Genomic DNA, 8,768 nt, shown 5'->3' with positions numbered 1-8,768 from the left:
AAAAATTCTGAACAACAGCATCTGCATCATCATTAAAAGCCAATATTAAAATAAATGTTCAGTTATGCTTGGGAAAGTCTGATGACCTGTTTTTCCAAAGTGCTGTGTTTCTGGAAGCAACCTTTTCATTCCAGGTGCAAATGATAGAGAAAGATAAAAGTAAAGTATTTACTTGTAAAGAGTAATCAAACTGGAAAAAGTTATAAATCTACTTCTACAAAATGAGTCCTTCAATAAGCCATGGTCAACAACAACTTTAGCAGAAGGGAGACTAAATTTACTAGCATATATGGAATGAGTGATTTAATCTATCGCTGAATGACTGCCAATGCTGGGGTGGAATACAGCAGATGTTTTTCATGGAAACTTTAAACATAATTTTCCAATAGAAAGTAAAGCATAATATTGTGTCTAATTGAAATAGTAGGAAAAACTTCAGTACACCCAGTGACTACTGTCTTCCTCCTAGCAGTTTCATTTATAGCCTTCTTTCTCATTTCAATTTTAATAATTTTTCTGCTAAAGAATCAAGATATTTATAAATAAGCAAACTGTCATAGTAAACTAAAGTGGAATTAATTCTGCAGAGTAGCAACAGAATTAGCTAGCCAGAATTAGTAGGTAAGCTTGTGTACTATGCAAAGCCTACGTATTTAGACCTTGTTACTTGTCTCAGCTGGTACCTAGATGGAAGAACAAACACTTGAAAAAGCCACTCCACAATTGCAGCACCAGGTATTAGAGGCAAAACAACAGTGCACAGTTTAGGTAATTATCAAATGTAAGACTCTACGTTTGATAAGGACACAGAAATGCCAAATGAGGCACTGGAAATTGTGACCTGCAATGCAGCTATTCTCAACACTTCTGCAGAGGATCCCTTTGAGGTATATCCAAGATGAGCTCTGCCCCTAAGGCTGTGCAATGCCAACTCAAATCCTCTGAAATATTCAGTTTATAACTTAGAAATGTCTGTGCTAAGATGAACAATAAGAGAATACAAAGGATCTTGACCCGTAAAGGTCTTGGTTTGCCTAATTTTTCCTGGGATTAGACAAGGGAAGATATATTTAGTACTATGAAAAGTTATGGGAAAAATTTGCAACAGATATGTGTGTGCATGGGGAATCCACATCATGAAATGCTTTTGAGAGTGAGCCAAAAGTTTTAAATTAATATTTATATTGTACTATCACAGGAAACAGAAGAATGACAAACAACAGTACATTAATCCTGTTGGTAATCAATTTATTTGGGATAAGTATGTATACAGGCTTTAAAAGTCTAATACATTAACGTGTTGATATGGATTATCCCACAGTTCATGCCACGGAGATACAAAGGGAGTGTGCTTGATTAGAAAGAGAGAGGAGAGGAACCATAAGCCAGTGCACAGCCCCCACACTGTTGCTCACTGTAGAGCTATTCCAGCTTGTTTAAAATGGCTCAGTGATGAGGTTTTCATGACTTCCTCTGGGAGATTATTCTACAGAATTGCAAATCTCAGAAATGGGAAGTGTAAATATTCTCTCAGTTAATTTAATTAAACTACTCTCCATTCTTGCCCTTTCACAACCTAGTAATTTCCGTCTTTTCTTACTATATGCTTGAATGGCCACTAATCTGACTGGGGATAGGGAAAAATCCTTCTTTCTCTTGTTTTTCCATGTTTGATCCACTGCTTGACTTGTGCTTGGGAGGAAGGGAGAAAGTCACACAGGACATTGGGTGGCCAGAGGAATGCATGTGTCTACTGAGGGGCCAGCTCAGCTTGCACCGCCTACAGAAGGACTCTGGTGGAGTTCCACATGGCTTCTTTTACCATGCTGAGTACTTCAGTGGTATGTACGCCTTTATCCCTATAGCACTCCTGTAAGGAAGCAGAATAACCCCATTTTAAGATACTGGAAGCAGAAACCAAGGCATCCGCATGAGTTGTTAAGCAAGTGATCATGTCTCCACCACACAGTGCAGTACCAAGCTGAGGTACTCAAGATACTTTTAGCAGATTAGGTGGGTTGCCGGAGGCAATCTCCTGGTGTGCTCTGCACAGAATAATTTACTCTGCAAAGTAGCTAACTTGGGTATCTCTACACTGCACTAAGAAGTGTAAGCATAGTATCTGTGACAGATGTTAAATGAGCTCATCTCTGTTAGGCAGCTAAGGAAAGACTAAAGGGCTCTGATGGAGTCCGAGTGAAAAGGCTGCTGACTGGCGCGAAAATCACAAAAGATGGTAGTGATACAGGACCTTTCCTGTCAAAAGCCTGGGATAATGTCACCTCAGCTCTGTAAACTTTGGGTAAAAGTGAATATTCAAGCTAAGGTTTTCATGGCAATAATGCCTTGCCTCTGCTGCTCGGTTACTTATTAGGCTGCTAATTTTCTACTTTTTAATATTCAATAGGCTACAGTCTGCAGCCTTCATAATAATTGGAATCAGATCACCTCCTTGATCCATAGACCTATTGAAATTTTACTCCAGTTTCACTGAAAGTGGGGTTCAGTCACAGTTTCATCTGTAAGAGGGAATTGGTGTTTACAGGCTCTGTTCACGTATCAATAAGAATGGTTTTGCTCAGCTATCCCTGTTGCACTAGTGTTGAGAAAATGGTATGAAACTAACAGGATAGGAACATGTGAAGAGATTCAACCCTCTCTGTCTTCAGTCAGAGCAGTCAAGATTAACAGATGTCCAATATCTTTTGCCCTAAATAACCGTTGGGGGGTTTTTTTGTTTGTTTGTTTTTTGTTTTTTGTTTTGTTTGTTTGTTAAAAGAAGTGTTCTTTTGCACTTCCTGACTTCTTGCTTATGGCTAAAATCCAATTCAGAATATCAGTAGATCTGATGGTTTGAAATAGGATTCCCTGGCTCTATTGAAAAAATAGAAATCAAGGTCAGATGATGAAGGTTGCTATAGTTGAATCGGAAGAGTTACATCAATGTTAAACAATTATAAAGGACAGATAAACCAAACTTTAAATACACTCTGTAGGATTTGACCTTTAATGAATAGCTGTTAATACTTCAGCTCAATTCTTTATACTTCTTCTCAGATCTCCATTCATGCCTGTTGTCTCCAGTTCCTTTTTCTACTTGGCCCCAACATGTTCAAATCTTAGTGTATGCCCAATGACCTTCCCTATCCACAAATGTTTTTTTCCCTTTTTGCTCTCTATTATTAACTTCCTCTTAAATTTGCTAGATGTCAAAAGCTTGTAAAACATTCATTACCTTCAAACCTCCTCCCCACTCTCTTTAAAACTCTATTGTTCATCTTTGCCTGTACTGTGCTGGCACTGGTACATGCACTTAGTAACTTAGAGGAAGCAGTTCTGCTTCTTCAAGTTCAATAAGTGGATCAGCTCAGCACAGAAGGTCAGGAGGATAGCATGGCAGTGACAAGGAGATGCTGTTAAAATTGTCCAGTAAGAAATGGTAGAATGAGCATCTAATGGTCAAGCAAGAGAGGGTAAAATCAGGTGGCAAATCTCTCCTGAATTTGCTTTATTAAGAATACATCCTTGTGATAAGTAATGTGCGATATTTTAGAATAAGCTACATCTCATGTTCAGCATTTCTTCATGTCTGCAAGGCATGTTTTTTAAAATTTAGCTTGTGACCTTTCCTGATTCATGACATATAAAAATAGAAAGTTCTTATTGAATTTATTTTTCTAGCAGTGTTGAATTTTGAAAATGTATTAGTAGTACAAAGATTTTTATTTCAGGAGCTACAACCAGCGTTTACTCTGACACTTTGTGAAGGGGTGTTCTTTTCTCACGATAGCCTTTTCTCCAAGAATGCTAAGTAACCACAGAAATTTAAAAATTTACAGCTGCCAACTCCGTGTTTAAATACACGTTCAGATTTTGGTTTTGCTGTGATGCTCACCATTTCATTAATTGTTGTAGGTTTTTTCCATGTATAGGTCATCGTTACAAAGAATGTGGTTTTGTGAAGAATGTGGTTTTGCAAAAAATGACCTTTACCAACACTGTGTTCAGGTTTGTAGAAAATGCCATTTTGCTCTCAAGTGAGGTGAGATTTATGTGGGAAATACTGTTGCTCCGCAATACTGAAAGCAATTGCACACTTCTTTCCTCTAAGACAGGATAAGCAGATGCTTTTTGCAGGCCTGCCTAGAAGAAAGTGTGGCTACACACTCTTAGTCAAGACTACTGTTGGCATTCCAGTCAGTCCTTTTCACAAAAACATACTGCATACTAGAGTAGTGGTGTTAAACAAAATGCTCTTGCGTATTTACATAGTTTGCAATATTGCCCTCATAATTTTATACTTAACTGCCTGATAGACTTTAATAAATTTATCTGCACTATGTCTCTAAGGTATACAAAAGTAGGAATTACAGAGTTTCCCCAGAGGGCAGAGATTCATCCTAACATGTACAAACCCATTCTGTAACAAAAAGGGTGTATAATATCATCAAGTCATTGGCTACCCCCTATTCTAAACCTTTTGGAGAAAATCTCTATCCAAAACACTGGTAAGATTGAATAGGAATTTCAAAGAAGAAATTGCCATAAGCCTTCTAACATGTTTGCCATCAAGTTTCTGAGCAAAGTGTAGAGGCTCTGTCACCTCTTCTTCTCACTGCTCATGGTCACTGGTCACATTCTGGGCTTTCACTGATCTTTCATTGCCCATGTTCAAAGCCAGCACTGGTATGGGGCAGCAGTGACTCTGGGTGAGACTGCTGGGCAAAGAGCTGGGTGAACAAGAGCTGGGAGAAACCTGGCTGAGAGATTCCCCTGTTTGTGCTGGATCTATGAGTAAACCCAGGCCCTCCACCTTGGTCCTTACCTGACCCACGCCACAGCCTTGCCCATCCCAGATACAGATGAAGAAAGATTAAAGCCTCATTTATTCCTCAAGACATTATCTATGAGTAGCTTTCATGCATGACATACACACAGCTTCTTCAGAGATACACAAAGACTTTCACCAGCAACTTCTTTTAACCTGATGACATAGCCTCTGCAATGTGCTCCCTTCCTGAAAAGTGTGATGGGAGGAAAGAACCAGGGAAGAACCTACTCAGCATCTGCACTCTGAGCGTGGATGCAGGAAAGGGGACAGAGTATGTTAGAAAGCACCTAAAAAGGTAAGGTATTGCAAAGGAGTAATTTCTATCCTCTGCAGTAAGCAAAAGGATCCCCTTTAGAATATTTAGCTGTCATTTGATTTGCAGGTAGAAGTTTGATTTACAGATGGAAGTAATTTTGTTCACCTTAATGAAAAAAGATAAGATCTTAAAGCTCTTCTTCCTAATTCAAACATTTAATTTCAGTGCCATGATAAAAACCTAGAGAACAGTTAATATGTGGATGGAAAACCATGTAGTTAGTTACACACTCTTATTAGCATGGTTGTGAATAGGTACTTTGTGAATAACATATTTCAATCATTTATATATATATGGATCAGTTATTTACAAGGGGTTGGTTACGAAATTACAAAAATATGCTCTGATTTTATTTGCCAAGTTTTTCTTCAATTGTCAGATTACTTCTAATACTTGCATGTTTTCCTGTATTTAGTCAGAGGTAACCAGTGCTGGTCCAGTCCCTGATCTGTGAGAGGTTTAACATATGCTTAAGTTTTTACAATGCGAGTATTCCTGTTAGCTTTGATAGGGCTAGTCACTGGGCATAAGCATAAACTTGGTGAGAGCTGATGCCAAGTCCTTTGCTGTCTAACTCTTGGCAGGAGAATGACCTCAGGCTGGATTACAATACTGGGTGGTGGTGATGGGGAATTATATAGACACTGTTACTATTCTCCTGAGTCATACAGACTCTAAAAATATTTTAAAACCTGTACACTTCAAAATTAAAGAGTGCTTAGAAGCATTCAAATTATTTGTTTTAATAGAGTGTGTATAAATATACACCTCTTAACTTTGTTTTTCTGAAAAGTATTGTTCCTTGAATTAAAGACATTTTTGTGGTTAACCTTAAGGGATAATATCTGTTTATTAACTAACAGAAAAACTGCGGTGCTTATGGCAGCAGGAACAGCATCATATTTCAGTTTGAACAGCTGCTATCACCACGACCAGACCTGGCAATCCTTTTTGAATGTACACACAGAATAGGCCCAAACAAGATGATGTGATTCAGCAGTGTCCCTAGAAAGACTTTTATGACCTATACTGTAGCCACACCTATGTGGCTGCATGAGTCAGCAAAGCAGAAATTAAATTTTCAATGAGTCTAGTGAATTCAGCAAGCAAATAGAACTCATCATTTCCTGGTAATTCAGCTCCCTGTTGTGTCACTGACCTTGGGCAAGTTATTCAGCTTTCCAGTATTTCATCTTCTATGTAAAATGACTTTAACAAGACCTAATCATCACACAGTGTTCTGTAGATCTCAGTGGAACTGCAGCCCTATAGATGAAGGCAGAATTTAACACACAGCTCTGCCACAGTATTTTGGGGTTCTCAGACGACTTTTGACCTAAATGAAATTTAAATTATGCAGGAACCAGCTAACATTTAATTAAGTGAAGCCTCTTGCTATTTCAAGAACGGTTTCTTAACAAGCAGAATTAACAGAAATATTCTGCTGGTGGAAGCCAATAGCTTCTCCAAGCAGAGCTGGTCTCTTTCTATCCTGGTAAGGCTGTAAACTCCTTCTGTGTTTTCAGAATCATGTTTCTCCAAATTTCTGATATTATGGGTGCAATTTTTCCTTTGCTTAGCACTAAAGAACCAGTGCAGCTAACACATGGTAAGGTGACAGCTGTTATTTTTTGTACACCCATGAGCAGAATTGCATAGTAGTTTAAGCCACTTTGCAACTGTACAAACACACTGTGAGCAGTAGGAATGCAGTTACGTCCCCAAGGACCTAATCTGGCTTGCAAAACTTCCACTAGTGGCACAGATGTGCAAAAAGCAAAAACACAGCTTCACTCTCTGGTTGCATGTGCAGAATGTGGATGCAGCTAGAAAATAATATATTAGCATTTCTACACTGATTTGTATTCATATTCTTGAAGCGTTTTATGTACATTGAGCAGTAAGAGTCATACCAGTTTATATTTCATATTTGGAAACTGAGCCAAAATGTGTCAAAGTGATTCCTTCAAAATCATCCAGCAAGTCAGTCTTGGAGAGAAATGTGCCTGTTTCATTGGTCTGTATATATATTGTTATTTATGAACAGCTGTGACTATTAGAATCTATTATTTATATTTCCACTAAGCTTATTTTCCTCACTGCAGTAGATATTCTACAAAGGCAGAACTGTTGTCATTTTTCTGCAGGTACTGTGATTCACTGGATTATTATGGACAATAATGAAGCAGCACTGCAGATGCTGTTAAGCAAGAATCCCTTTGTAAAGCCATTTGAAATGTGTTACCTAAAACAAATATAGCACTTTAAAAAAGAATTAAAACAAAAATGTGTGGGTTGTGGATTTTCAGTGACAAAGCAACTCAGAAAAGGTTTGCTTTGCCTGCATCATTGACCCCACACCATCAAACATTCTCAAGCAGTGTCAGTGTTTATCCTCAATGCTAGCAGTTTGATTTGCATGTGTACACTGTACTAACACCAAACACTGAGAGCCGGTTACAACTTTAAGTAGGGAGAATTTGTCACCTGTCCGCAGTAGTGGCCTGAGGTTTACACTGGTGATAAGCAAATTCCAAAAAGCCTAAAGGATTTGCTTCAGGCCCAGAATCTGAAATCGTCAGAGGCTGGCACCCACGAAAGAAAGCAATAATAAAATAATAGAAATTGTCACTGCTAAGCTACAGAGATCCTTAGCACAGAAGAGGTGTGTATAAGGCACTAGTGATGGAGGGAGGTGTGCTGCGTGCCCTGTGATCGGTGGCGGAGCTGTGTTTTAGGAGGGTGTGGCTGTGGGGAAATGGTAAAACAGGGTGTGTGAAGAATCAGTGCATAAACTAACTAGCATTGACTGAAGATGCAGACATCTGTTTTTAATTTGCATGGAGCTGCTAATTTTTAAAGGAGGAATTTGCATATCTCTAATTTTAGCCAGGGGTTGTAATTGGTACTTTCAGAAAATGTGGTGGTTGCTGCAGGCTTTGCCAGAGCAAAAACCAGGTTCCAATTCTGCACTGGTCACCTGGCGGAACAAGACCCTTTGGCCAGTAGGAATAGGCAAGACATAGGAACCATAACGTATTTTATTCAGTAGGAAAAACTTTGAAACACAGTTCCCCTTTTCCTCCTTCTTTCACAAAACAACTTGATTTTCTCGTGGGGATTGCAGCATTCTGATTTTCCCCCTGAGTGACAACAGATGGGTTTGAAAGTTTCCACTACAATAGTATTTCAGTCCCTCAATTTTTTCCTCCCCTTTAAAAAAAAGTAGTAAATGATTTTATCCAAGGCAGTTTCTCCTTCATACTCTTTTACAGCCTTAGAACCTATATCCTGTTAAATGAACTCCTCTGGTTTATCTTCCAGTTTTCTCAGCTTGCGGCGTCCTGTACCTCACTGTAGTGTCACCTCGCAGCCATCTTACAGTGGCCATCCTGGTCACACACCAAGAGCTGGGGAACTGTTTCTCTGGTCTCCAGTGGCTGTAGGGGTAGGTTTGGAAGGCAGTTCTTCCTTGTGATGTTGGAACATGAAATAACAACAGTGCATTATCCACCCCTGACAAACACTTGGAATATCTTCCTTAGGCTCTGGCAAGGTGCGTCTAGCTTGTCATGCCAGTAAACATTTTTTGACTGATTTGGAATTGAAACATTAACTCAG

Source organism: Falco rusticolus, chromosome 5 (genome assembly GCF_015220075.1).
Source record: "Falco rusticolus isolate bFalRus1 chromosome 5, bFalRus1.pri, whole genome shotgun sequence".
NCBI lineage: Eukaryota > Metazoa > Chordata > Aves > Falconiformes > Falconidae > Falco > Falco rusticolus.
Note: the sequence above shows the minus strand (reverse complement) of the source record.